Here is a 14,472-nt window from a genome sequence, read left to right as displayed (position 1 = left end):
TCACCACCACGACAAAAACAACACAGATGGAGTTTACAAAATACCTGGTGATAAATCATCTACATGAACAGCATAATATGAGTAGGTGAGGGGAAAACATAAATAGTACAATGTGGCATCTGTAGGAAAAGAAAAGCAATAGAGTGGGCTTCAAAATATCCAAAAGACATGTATTAGAAAGGGTGGCAGGCCAATTGGACAGAGCAGCCGCCATGGAGAGAAGTCTGCACATTTAACACAGTGAAAACATGGGATTCATATCAAGGTGAGAAGGCTGAAGCAGGCATAGGCATACGAATACTCCAAACTAAAACAAAGCAAAACAAAACAAAGAATAAACCTGAGTTCTTTTCCTAGACAAACACGCACAGATACAAAATAAATTACTTAAACTAGGATGTAAATTAAGCAAGATGGGAAGAATAACAGCAAAATAAAGAGAAAGGTCTGGATAAAAAGGAGGAAGGAGAGCAGGGGCAGCAAATCTCAGAAAGTATTTTGATCTTTTTGCAAAAACAACCCAAGCAGGATCTCTAGAGTCAGTTCTTCTAGAGAAAATAGAGAAACTATCCTGACCACTCCTTAAGAGTTTAAGTAAACTAATTTTATGTAAAAATGTGCAATATAAAAGGAATCCCAAACACCATTGTGAGAAATAAGAACAAAGAGAATAGCATCCTCTTGGATAATAAAAGCATGCCACAAAAACCTGTCTGCAAAAGGGATACAAAGTGTAACCAAATATTTCAAAATGAGCTCAGTGAAAATAAACAGAAGACAGGAAAGAGCACCATAAATGAGAATTAGAAACAGCCAGAAAGAAATCTGAAAAAAAAAAAAAAGAAAGAAAATCAAAAGTTCCTTTCACAAAGAAAAGTTAAATGAGAAGAAACACAAGCTTGAATAAACAACGGGCAAAACTAAAACACATAATTCAGGGATGCATACAGACTAAGAATGATTACAAAGAAAACAAGAAAATTACTACTGCAAAAGTCAGAATAGTAGGTAAGGAGGATATTGTGATCCCATCTCATGACCTAGCTAATAATTACAAAGGTTATTACTCATTCAATTGTATGTTCATATATGATGCCTTTTTTTCTATGTAGAGATCACATCTCACAACTTTTAAATGTTTAAAGCGTTTAAAAGTTATACTATATCATAACCTAAGTGTGAGCAAGCTCAATATATTCTAATTATTCTTAGGATGATCAGGTTAATATCTTTTTTTAGGTTAATATCTTTTTTTAGGTTAATATCTTTCATATACTTTAATATCATGTTTTTCTCTTTCTGTGGATGTCCCTTATTATTGGTGCTGTGAGCACCTGCTTAGCCACCCTGATGAAGACTGGTGTTAGATGCCAACATGTTTCCAGGCCCTAGAGATGTGGCTGTGAACAAGCCCTGTGAGCGCCTCACCCTCAAGGAACTCACAGTCTAACTTAACTTCTCTAAATCTAAAAATGTCATCATAATCCGCTTAAGACCAGAGGTGTATGGGGTTGCCCTAAGAATTAAATATCTGGCTTCATGCCTGGCAACAGCAACTGTTCAATAAAATGTAGTTCCATCCCCCAGGACCAAAAAGGAAGAGCAGATTTTATGTTTCTAGTTCCACCACAGGAAAAAAGCAAAAACAAACTATGTATATCAAATTGTATTCTTCATTCCATTAGTAGATTTCATCAATTCAAGGTACAAATGAAAACTTAAGATTTTTTAAACTAGGGCTCAAGGGTCAAATCTGGCCCATCTTTTGTGTATGTAAATAAATCTTATTAGAACGTGCACACACACGAGAGTGAATCGACAACAGGTATCTGAAGAATAAGTGGAGGGTGAAAAAGAACAATTTTAGAATCCAAAGATCCTAAATGCTACGCTGTGGTGCCTTACAAAGGTGAAGGCATTTAGCTGAATCTCAGAAAGAACCATTCCAAGGTTTTGAAATAGACAAAATATAAAACAAATCAGCAAGTCTTTATTCTTGAAAAACTGCTCTGAAAAAAAAAAATTAAAATTAAAAAAAAAGAAAAAAAAAACTGCTCTGTCTTTGGGTAAGAACAGCAGGAATCTGTGGTCCTTCTGTCCGCAGGTACTACCATACGTCCCCCTCTTCTGGCTTCACCACACACACACACACACACACACACACCCCGACAAGCTTAGGTGCTTCAGATCTGTAGCTTTATTGGAGTGGAGACGGCTGCAAAACCAACAGTTTTGCTGTCAGAGAGGAGAGAGTCAATTTGGAGCAGGAGGTTAAAACTTCTGGCTTTGTCAGATAAACATGGCAATTATGGTAAGAAACAAACTCCTATAGAAAATACATGGGAAAGCCCACAGTTGGCATGAGAGGCAAAACCAGCCAGAGTTGAAGAGAGATCTAGAAGGATTCAGAATGAGATAAGATAACACATCTCTGGCTGACCAGGAGACTGTGAACATCTACAGAGGAGACTCAGGGGAATACAGAGGAAATTAAAAGGCAGGAGAGAGATGTGAGGACCAGATGAACAATGAATGGACTCACCAACTCACACATAAATCGATCACAGAAGGTGGGAGCCTTATGAACTTGACACATTCTAACACAACCTCTGCCCACATCATTGACTGCCTTATAAGCCATGTAGTCACAGGAGAAAGGCAGGGAAGCCAGGCTTAAATAAAAATAAAAATAATAGTAAAAGAACCGAGCAGATCTATGAGGACTTAGGAATACAGAAAAAAGATTTCTGGAGTAAGACAAGTTGCCAAACCAAACCAAACAAAGTGCCCTCCAAAATAAAAAAAGGCGAACAACAAAAAGATGATAGAATAATAAATTAAAATGTGGGGTTACCAAAACAGATTGTCTACAATGTTTAGATCTCAACCAAAAATTAGGAGAAATTCAAAGAAATAGCAGTTTTTTACCCACACCAGAAACCATTTGTAGCTGATCTCAGATTTTGTAGTTAGCAAAGACTTTAAAGAAGCTAAGTGCACGTGGAACATCCTATAGGTGAATGATTCTTTGATCCTTGTGTTATTAATAAATGAACTGCATAATTTCATATATTTGAGGGCTTTCCTAACTTCTTTTTGTTCTTGATTTCCAATTTAATTCTGCTTTACTTGGAGATTTTTCATCGCATTATCTCCTTCCTTTTAATTTATCATGGCTTGTTTTATGCTGTAGCATAATATGATGAAAGTGGTCTTAAACTGGATCATAGTGATTACTGTTCAAGTATATAAATTTACTAAAAATTGAAGGGGATGTACTTTATGGTATGTAACTTATATCCCAATACATAGGTTTAAAACCATACCAAAGGGATAGCAAGTTTCAAGAGACAGTCACAGATCTACAATATAGGAAAAGAAGATGAAATATAAGTATGATAGGTGTCCTCAAAGAAGAAAACCAAAGCAGTGGAATGGAACAATTACTGAAATGTGTAATTCAAGAAAGCCTCTTGAAATTAAAAAAAAAATATATGTTTACACTGAAATCAGATACTGAATGAAAGGGCACCATGCACCTCTAGAAACATTTACTCAGAACAGCCAACACCAAGACACAGTTTGCAAATCCAGTTATCATTGTTTGAAATAAGACAACAAAGCAGATAGTCTCTTAGCTCACCTAACCAAAGGCGAAAGAGAGAAAACACAAGATTAAAAATAGTAAGTGGAAGATACCTGAAGATTTTTTTTAAAAATCACAAAATAAAGACATATTTGAGTATCCCTGTGAAAATATACTTTAAAATCTAAGTGAAAATAATTTTTAAAGAAATACTGTACTCACCAAATTGACCTCAGTAGAGAAAGTCTAAACAGGCCAATCACTTTATGCGAAAATCATAAAGACCTCACTCTACTTCTCTAACTTAAGTGTAACCTAAGTGTAAGCAACAGCTTCCCCATCCCTAACACACACAATACATCACCAGGCCCAATATTCTCCTTGGGTACTCCACCAGACATTTAGGTCTTAGATAATTTCTGTGTTACTTGAACTATTTCAGAGTTTGGAAAAGGAGGAAAACTTCCAACTTTATTTTTCTCTATTAAACACAACTATATGGTTTTGGTAGGACTATGTTTTTATTTTTTTAGATTTTAAATTTATGACTAACAACTTTGAATTAGAGTCATAATTTTCATACCTTAAAAAATCTGTCATTTTAAATGTACAAACGAACAATTTTTAGTAAATTGCCAACCTGTGCTATCATCATCACTACGATCCACTTTTTTGAGCAGTTCCATCACTCCAGTAAGATCCTCTTGCCCATTTATAGCTAATCTTCATTCTGACTTCTAGCCCTAGGCACCCACTAATTTACTTTCCAGCTCTAGAGATTTGACTTTATTAGACATTTCATATAAATTAATTCATACAATATGTTGTCTTTTGTGTCTGGCTTCTTTGATTTAACACACTGTTTTTCAGGTTCACCCACACTCTAGTATATATCAGTACTTCACTTTTGTCAATTTATTTTTCAAAAGTATGATAGGGATTCCAAAATATGACAAGAAAATTAACCAATAAATAAAGCTACAGATCAAACTGACTTTTAAATATCAAAGTTAAAATCTCTAATGAAATACTTGCAAACAGGACCCCACCATCTTATTAATAGAGTTAAGGAGAAAGGCTGTATGATTATTTTTATGCATACAGAAAAATATTTGCAAAAAATTAACACCATTTATTTAAAACTCAACAACTCAATAAAATTGAGTTGATGAATACTTTCTTAACATGATAAAATATATATGCTGTAACCCAAAAGCCAGGCCCTTAATGTGAAGATGGAGGCTTTCCAAGTAAAGCCAGGAATAAGCCCACTGTGTCAATTTTAATATATTATTGTTTTAGAGGATATCGGCCAAAGCACCCAGATTCATACAGATTGTAACAAGCATACCTTTTCAGATGACATGATGATATGTCTGCAAAACTGAAAAGAACCAATAGAAAAACCACTGAAAACAATAAGAAAATTTCGTCAACTTCAGGTGCTTTCATTTCTATTGCTGCTGTAACAAATTACCAAAAACATAGTAGCTTAAAACAACAAAAATGTATTATCATATAGTTCTGGTCTCACGAGGTTAAAATCAAGGTATTGGTAGGACTACATACCTTCTGGACGTTCTAGGGGAAAATTTATTTCCTTGCCTTTTCCAGCTTCTAGAAGCCATCTTCATTTCCTTTCGTGTGGCCCCTTCTACCTTCAAAGCCAGAAACAGCAATTCGAGTTTTCCACACATCACACCTAACAACAACTCTACGTCCCTGCGTCCCACTTCTGTTTTTATAGGACGCTTGTAATTGCATTGGCCCCACCTGTGTAATTAGGATGCTCTCCCCCTATGTTAAGGTCATTCAATCAAGGTCAGCAAGCTTGATTCCCCTTCCCATTCAACCTAACATTCAGATTCTGAGGATTAGAATGAACACTTTTGGGGGAGGTGGGGTGGGTAGCTCGACTCTGCTTAACCCTTAATAAAATCAACTTACAAAAATCAAAAGTATTCACACATAAATACCAGAAGAGAAAAAAGAAAAAAAGGAGGAGGGAAAGAGTGGTGGGGTGGAAATACTGGAGGAAAAGACTCCATTTATCATAGCAAAGAGAAAAAACACAAACATAGATTTAACAAGAAATATACACAATATTTCTGAGGAAACTGGAAAACACTCATAAAGACACAGAAGTAGACTTGGAAGAAATGGAAAAATGTATCATGTATTCAAATAGGAATGTTCAATGTAAAAGTGGCAGTTCTTAATTTATATACTGTATTTAGTGACCCCGCTCCAAAAAAGAAACCCCTACTATGTTTCTGTCTGGACCTAGAGAATATAATTATTTGGTGCAATGTTTTTTAAAGATTTTATTTATTCACTTGAGACAGATACAGAGGGAGAAAGCATAATCAGGGGGAGGGCAGAGGAAGAGGAAGAAGCAGACTCCCCGCTGAGCTGGAGCCTGATGCAGGCTCAATCCTAGGACCTTGAGATCCTGGCTTGAGCTGAAAGCAGATGCTGAACCATCTGAGCCACCCATGTGCCCCAAATGGTGCAATTTTATGAAAAAACAAGCAAAAGTAGTCTTAAAACCTTGGGAAATGATGAGCAATAAAAACATACCATAAAGCCTATGCAACGAAAATTGTATGACATTGGCTCATGAATAGATGGATGCATTACTTACCTATTACTGTGTAACAAATTTCCCCAAATCATCAGCATATATTCATTATTTCACTCATATTCTTAATGTCAGGAATCTAGCTACTGCTTAGCTGGGTGGTTCTGGCTCAGGGTCTATCATGAGGCCGTAGGCAATTAGTTGGCTGGGGTTGCAGTCGTCTGAAGTTGAGCAGTCTTCCCACGGTGACATAGCAGCTGGCTTCTCCCAGGTTGAGTGATGAGAAACAAGGAAAGAGAGAGAGAGAGACCGAAAGAGAATCTAAACCCAAGATGGAAGCCATGTCTTCTATAACCTAATCTCCAAAGTGACATATCACATGTGCCATATGCTATTGTTTAGAAGTAAGTCACTGGGTGTTATACTACATGTTGGCAAATCCAACTTCAATTAAAAAAAAAAAAAGAAGTAAGTCACAAAGTCTGGTCATCACTCAAGGGCAGGGAAATTAAGTTCCACTTCTTGGGATAGGGGTAGAGGATCAAAAAACTTGTGGTCATATTTTTCAAAATACCATGGAAACAGATGTAATAAATAGTCCAGAAGTAAACACAATTGCATATGTGAATTTAATATATAACAAATCTATACTATATAAGTAGCATATATAATATATAATAATTTGACCTCTCTGATTAGTGTAAAGGAAATGGAAATTTTAATAAGTGGTACTGGGGTAAGTGGATAGCTATGTATCCATTGATCCCTCTTGTAAGAATCTATCCCAAAGATACACTGACAAAAATATGACTAGTTATAGCATAAAATGGAAACAACTTAAATGTCTCTTAACAGAGAAATGGAAATGGATTGAACTGTCTATGGCAGCTCCATACAACAGAAGGTCAGATGGCCATAAAAAAGAATAAAGAATCTTTATTCTACCAAGAAGTGATCTATAAAAATATTATGTAATTACAAGCAAGGTGGAGGAAAGTGTGTATAGTATGTAATTATTTTATCTAATAAAGGAGGCATACAAATATTTGTGTTTGGTATCACAAAACAGGGTAACTCACGAAGTTGAGTCATCTAAAGTAGAATAAGGTAAAGGAGACAGTGTTAAAAACTTACCTTCTTTGAATGTGCCTGCTTATGTTGATTTAATGTTGTAATTCTTTTATAAATTAGTATAAACTTTAGTCTAAGATAAGGATGAGATATAGTATAAAATTAATATAAAACTGAACTGAAAAAGTAATTTTTAACTATTGAAAAGAATAGGAAAACAAATGAACCTTAAATGCTAGAATAACTACACAAAAGAGTAACTATGATAAGTGACTTTAAAACCCAATTGGGGATCCCTGGGTGGCTCAGTGGTTTGACACCTGCCTTCAGCCCAGGACGTGATCCTGGAGTCCCGGGATCATGTCCCCCATCGGACTCCCTGCATGGAGCCTGCTTCTCCCTCTGCCTGTGTCTCTGTCTCTCTCTCTCTCTCTCTCTCTCTGTCTCTCATGAATAAATAAATAAATAATCTTAAAAAAAAAAAAAACAACTCCAATGATTTGACTGTATATCCTTAGTGGCATATGCAGAACTGCAACAAATTCTTTTCTTTCCAGATTCTATACATTTTTCCTTCTTTCTTTCTTTCTTTCTTTCTTTCTTTCTTTCTTTCTTTCTTTCTTTCTTTCTTCTTCTTCTTCTTCTTCTTCTTCTTCTTCTTCTTCTTCTTCTTCCTTCCTTCCTTCCTTCCTTCCTTTAAATTAAATTAGCCAGAACTGCAACAAATTTTTTAACTGTTTTCAATAATCGTGTTATGCGTCATAACATTTACACTGGCATTCTGAGACTGTTGTGTACATAATATTTTAATTCTGTTTATCCTTGATTTCATTGAGAAGCAGGCTTCACAGGTTATGAGAAAGTAGATATAGATGTAAGATCCAAGAAAATTTTTAAACTCCTGATGTTCTGATTTTGAATTAAAAAATCAATATGAAGCCATGACATATTTTTACTTTAAAAATAAAAAGTAGCAGTACACTAAATCAGAGGCCATTAAACTAAAGGACGTGAATTAAAGTCTAGATGGGCCAATCACTGAGGCCAGTGCCTTGGAGATAGGAATCAATGAACTCTATATTTAGACAAGACATTTGGCTTTGGTTATTATCCAATGCACTTGATAGAAAGGAAAAGGACTGGAGATCTCCCTAGTAGTACAGAGAATTAGGGGAGCCTGGGTGGCTCAGTCAGTTAAGCATCCAACCCTTCATTTTGGCTCAGGTCATGGTCTCAGGGTGGTGAGATCGAGCCCCGTGTCAAGCTTGGGGCTCAGTGGGGAGTCTGCTTGAGATTCTCTCTCTCTCTCTCTCAAATAATACATAAGTAAATCTTGAAAAAATAGTAGGAAATTATATTACTTAAGAACGGACTGCAATCCCAAGTGTAAAGTAATTTCTAGGCCACAAAACTTGCCCCCAACAGGTTGCCTGCTAAAGCTGCTCCACCTCCAAGAAAGACTTACTCCCTAATACCAACCTTAGGTGAGGCCAAGGGATTCAATGAACAAGCCACCTATTCCTTTACCAGAGCACGGAGGCTTTGTGGACATATGGGGTTCCTTTTAAGTAAAGTTTACAAACTCTAATGAAGAAATCTCCAACCCAATGTCTGTGATTCTTACCATAAGAGCAATATAGAACAGATTCCTTATAGGAGAAACAATTACTTACCCATGAAGGGAATAAGAAAGCCCAGGCCTCTCAGGAAATAATCATCAACACACAATAGAATGTATACGGTTCTGCCCGTGTTGCTGGATCAGAAACAAGCAGGAAAAACTAAAATGAAAAATGAGTAATTATATAGAAAGCTTAGGTTGTGTGTGGAGCTATTTGTAGTGTTTGAAGACAAAAATATGAACCCGGGGGGCGAACAGTAGAGCCTAAATTCCCACATACCAGGAAATTCTTTTGTTCACATTGGCTGGTGTTTAACTTCAAGACAAATTATATTTGAAAAACAATATTTATTCGAACATTTAAATAGTCATGCTTTAAATTTTTTATTGTCTCTGGGATTTTCTAAAGGATTCCAGATAACTTATTTGTATGTGTTTAAAATGCAAACCGAAGTACACATTAATATTGCTAATGAAATTTGGGAATCCTACATTTATGTAATTAAAGCTCCACAGGTCCTAAATCCTCAATTCAAAACCACCTCCTTTCCAAATCTAGGTTACGTCTCCCGACATGAATCAATTACCCTGTAAGTCCCTTGATTACACAAAACCTTGTTTACCTAAATGTTTTGCTGTCCCAAAACATTTCTGATAAATAGTGTTATACAGTCTGATAATGCACCTTGAGTTCCATGCATTATGGATCAGAATCATTTCCTGCACACCTGTCACCTTGACACTACCTGACTGTGGTATGCAGTCAACAGTCATTGGAAATGCAAATAACTGTAAAAGATTTGGTTGTACAGCTAGTCTTTTATTTGTCACAGGTTCTGTTACCCATGAATATAGGAGAGGTTTTACTTGGAGTCACATATTCAGTAGGTTGGAACCAATCTGAAAATGGGACCCCTTAAAAAGCTCTGTATTTGATCAACTACATGAAAATATTTACTCTGTATTTTTCCTCCTCTTGGCTATGAAGGAGGTTTTTGTTTTGTTTTGTTTTGTTTTGTTTCATTTTTTTTTCTTGTGGTGATGATGCTGTCATCGTCATTACACCTAAAGAACAGTTGGTCAATAAAAAATTTTGGAATTGAATTGTCACTAAAATTTTTTAAATATCCCCAAACCCTCAAAAAATATATGAGAATTTTAATTAATGGAAGAAGAGGATCTGAGTAACCTATAAGCCAAATCTTCACTTCAAAGGGATACTACAGTCAATACAATGCTTGCAAGATATTGCTATTTCATTATTTACAGCACTGGAGATTTAAAATAAGGATTCATAATGGTCCGGGGAGATTTAACCAGGTTCTTCTTCAACAACTGAGAACAGGCTATATAAATGTACACTCTTTTCTACAAATATTATTTTTTAAAGAGTCTTCTCCTTCTCTGTATATTTCTGTAAGCAAGGAAGCTAGTCCACTTTCCCCAGGACAGGCCGTGAGATAGATTTTCTAACAGGAGAAATAAAAATAGACATTTAATCCCTAAATCATGAGGGAATCTGGTTTATTAATATTAATACATTTAAACATATTAGAAAACTAACAAAATGTTTATAAGTAATATGATGAATTCAGGTTAAATACATAGTTTTTAATGAAACAAAACACTCATTCGTGTGTTCATCAATTTGGAAAACATTTACTGATTACTGCAGCTGGTACTCACATATCAATTATAAGTTCCAGCTGGAGATATATATTTATCTGTATCAAAGACTTAGTTTATGAGATTGTCCAGGGCTGGCTGGCTAGGCGAATCCAAATCTAAAAGATAGGCAGCCAGGAAGGGCAGGCTGAAACTCTTGGGTAGAAGCTGACCCTACAGTCCATAGGGGGAAACTTCTTCAGGTCTGCTATCAAGCCCTTTACACTGATTAGATCAATCCCACTCAGATTCTCCCAGAATAACGTCCTTTACATAAAAAAATCACCTGACTACAGATGTTACTCATACCTTCAAAAATACCTACATTCCTGTTTGAATAACTGAATACTTATAGGCTAGCCAAGTTGATGCATGAAACTACCATCTTCTCACTTGGACATACAGAAAGAAATAAATAAGGTCTGTGATATGAGGAGACTCAGAGTTTATTAGAAGGTAAGCATATTTCTAAAAAAATATTTATTTACTAGAGAGAGTGAGAGAGCATGCACTCGTGGGGAGGGGCAGAAGAAGAGAATCTCAGCTGAGCATGGAGCCTGACTCGGGGCTCGATCCCACCACCCCGAGATCATGACCTGAGCCAAAACCAAGAGTCAGAGGCTTAACCAACTGAACCACAGGTGCCCCGGAAGCAAAACATATTTGCTTTCTACATTCATAGGAGGGTTGGAACACATTTTAGATTAATACGAATAATTCTAAAATGTGTGTGAATTGTATGTTGTAGTGAAACATATAAGAAATATGATGTGAAAAATCCAGCTTGCTTGTTTGTGCATAAGAACCAGTGGAGGTCAGAGAACATTGCACTAACCAAGGAGTTAAGAATCCCTGGTTCTACTTCCCTATTTGCTGTCAGCTAATCACTGTATGATTTTGAGAATTCACTTAACCTCTCTGACCCTCAATTTATCTGTAAAAACTAAAACTGGTTAACCATCAAGCTTCTACACTCAAATTCCTTTTGTGGACATTTAGGAAACAGAAACAAACCATGCAAGTCGGGTATATGAAAAGAGAGCATTTACACGAATTTTCCAACAAACCACATTGAGGGAATCAAGTTACCAGCGTGTTGTGTCTGTACCTCATGTTCTCTCAAGTTCTCTAACCTTACTTTATAAAATATAGATTTTCGAAATTATGCCTGCATTTATAAACATAGACAAAGATCTACATCCACACCAAATTTATTACATGAGTGGCAAACAGGATTGGAGAGAGAAGCATCTATTTGTTTTGTGACAGCAAATCAACATTATTTCATAACTAAAAAGTACTTTTTACTTTTGTAATTAAAATGTAGACGTGAGAGAAAAAAGATGACCTCATTCAGCAATCTTATAAAAAAAACCGAATTCTGTGAAGATGGAGTTCAAATGCGATAGTTTGTTATATTTATTAAACATTGCGCATCGTTATGAACTAACGTGTTAATGACCTAGTGCCTCTTTCAGAAAAATTAAAGAAAGCTATTTCTAATAAAGAAAATCTTTGTTGTAGCTCGTAGGTGCCCAGCTGAGGTGGAATGGACATTCCTGTGTGCGGGGAAGGCTCATGCAGAGGCCTCTCCTGACCTGTACGTGTGGGGGCAAAGCCATTCCGAAGCAAGAGAACCACTGCTTACTAACCACAGATGTCTGGGAATGCTCCAGCAGCAGCGAGCAGCTACAAACCTCACCTATGATCTTTATTGAAATTAAATTTTTGTGGTCTCTTCTCACACAATCCTTTTCCCAAAACCAATTTACATAATTTGGTATAATTTGAAATGATTGACATGGGTTGCTAATTGTTGGGGTAGAAACTAGACCCTCACAGTAGCTAAGTCTCGAAGGCAAAGGTTAGAATCCAGCAACCGGTAGTGTGGGTCGAATTGATATTAGTTTAATAATCTGTAAACTATGCAAGAAAATGTAATTGTCCTACATTACAAGGGTAGTCCTTCCACTGCACAGTTTATTCAAATGTATAATCTAAATAATTGAGTACCTCTGCCTACAATAGAGCATTTCCTCATATGCAAACACCATTTAATAGACAGTTAAATCCAAACAGATGGATAAAAGATGCCAGAACATAATTGGTTTGCTTTTGATTATTTCATTGATACCAATTTACTTAAAGAGCAAGTCTGGACATGGTAGGATTTATTGTCACAGAATATTCGGTTTGACAGAGAGGAGTTAAGGGATTCAGTGATCCTCGTTCAGCCTCCGCACGTGAAAGCTTGGGGAGAAATGAAATCTTGACCAAATGTTTGGCTTTGTCTTTGCTTAGAGCTAACAACACAAACCTTTGATAAAAACTAAAGTCTTCTTGTTACTTGAGATCTTCTTAATGGTTTCTTGGTTTCACAGTAGGTATCCACCTACTGCAAATTCTTCTGAATAGCTGGAGAACACTCCATTTTAAAAATATAAGAAGTAATTATTGATGATTGTTTTTAAAATGCAGCTATACTTCCAAGTCTTAGTTAAATTACTGTATTTTAAGGGATCCTGGATGTTTTCTTTAAGCATGTTAAATAAAATCTGAAAACTGAAGGAGTATAGCCGTGAAATCTCTCCTCTCTCTCTCTTTCTCTTTCTTTCATCAACACACAACCCCCCCCCCCCCCACACACACACACGCAGAGGTAGGAAAGAGAATGGCATCATTTCCATTTTACAAATAAGAAAGTTGGACTCAAGGCGATTGAATAGTTCAAAGCTGCAGAGTTAACAAATGGTGAAGCCTAGATTTGAATGTATTTTGTCTCATTGTGAAATCTGTGCTCTTTGGAAAGCAATGCTGCGGGCCCTTGCCCTGAAGCTTCTTAAAGTCTCTTGAAATAGCTCTGTGTCTTATATATGAAGATTTCAACTGTTTTTTATTTTTGTTTTTCGGTGAGCACACCAGCCCAAAGGGTTAAACACAACTATTATTTTTAATACCTTGTATCCAGCAGAACACTATGCTCTGCCCACTTATGTTAAAATCCACATTTGAAAAAATAAATCCACATTTGACTGTGCTTAATCCTATTTTGTAGCTTACAGTAAGCATGAAACTTAAAAAATATGAGGCTTTAAGAATCGCTAAATGATTCTTTAAGCTTATTTGTTTGTTCCTTTGTTTTTTAATAGGAGCTGTTGCATTTAAACTCAATAACAAAAGTCTATGAAGATAAGACCTAAGAATTAAAATAATTTCGAAGATCTCCCTTTTCCTTCCTGTCAACATGAATTTTTCCAAAATTACATACTATAAATACAAATGTTCATATAAATGTTTATAAATGTCCATGCCAGCACCAGACTTGCTGAAGTTCCACGGATCGCAAACGGTGCTTATTGAAAAAAAAGTATTAAATGCATCTACTCATTCCTAATAAGTGTCCATTTCATTGAAAAAGTTGCAAAGGGAAATTCTTCACTTCTAATAGAAAAGTGTTTTCTATTTAGACAGTCTTCTAATATAATACTATTTAGATTTCAGAGCTTTCTTTTAAAATATTTAAAATAGGCATGTATCTTTCTTATGTAAATAAGTATTCGTGTAATATATTTATTTATTGCAAAAGTAATATATGTTGACCGCAGGAAATTTGAAACGTGGAGAAGTGCAAAAAGGAAACAAATTACTTTATGTATCAAAATTATCATCTGATGCCTAATTTTATCTGCAAATCTATTCACTTAGCAGTGCTTAAGAAATATTTTCTCATAATCATGCTTTTTTTTTCTACAGCATCTTTTCAATGGATATATAGTTTCCTTATTTGACTCAAATGTAACTGGTTTAGTCAATCTTTTATTTTGAGATACCATGTTCCAATTGTTATATTTGCACAAAACTATATCCTTCAGATGATTTTTTACAAGTGGAACTTGGGATGCAAATCTGAATTAATTTTTTTATGACATTGTATTTACATTGCAAAAT

General features: G+C 35.6%; 1 long non-coding RNA gene across 1 annotated transcript in view; it reads left to right on the top strand.

The window, feature by feature from the left end:
- LOC144288533 (uncharacterized) overlaps positions 1–13,288 on the top strand; it is a 69,726-nt gene extending 56,438 nt beyond the window's left edge. Inside the window, exon 4 of the long non-coding RNA XR_013356406.1 lies at positions 12,049–13,288. This is a non-coding gene — a long non-coding RNA (uncharacterized LOC144288533). The remainder of the gene's footprint in view (positions 1–12,048) is intronic.
- Positions 13,289–14,472: the final 1,184 nt, after the last annotated feature.

This window comes from Canis aureus, chromosome 18 (genome assembly GCF_053574225.1).
Source record: "Canis aureus isolate CA01 chromosome 18, VMU_Caureus_v.1.0, whole genome shotgun sequence".
NCBI classification, from domain to species: Eukaryota; Metazoa; Chordata; class Mammalia; order Carnivora; family Canidae; genus Canis; species Canis aureus.
The sequence above is the reverse complement of the archived record's forward strand: the minus strand, read 5'-3'. Positions and strand labels throughout refer to the sequence as shown.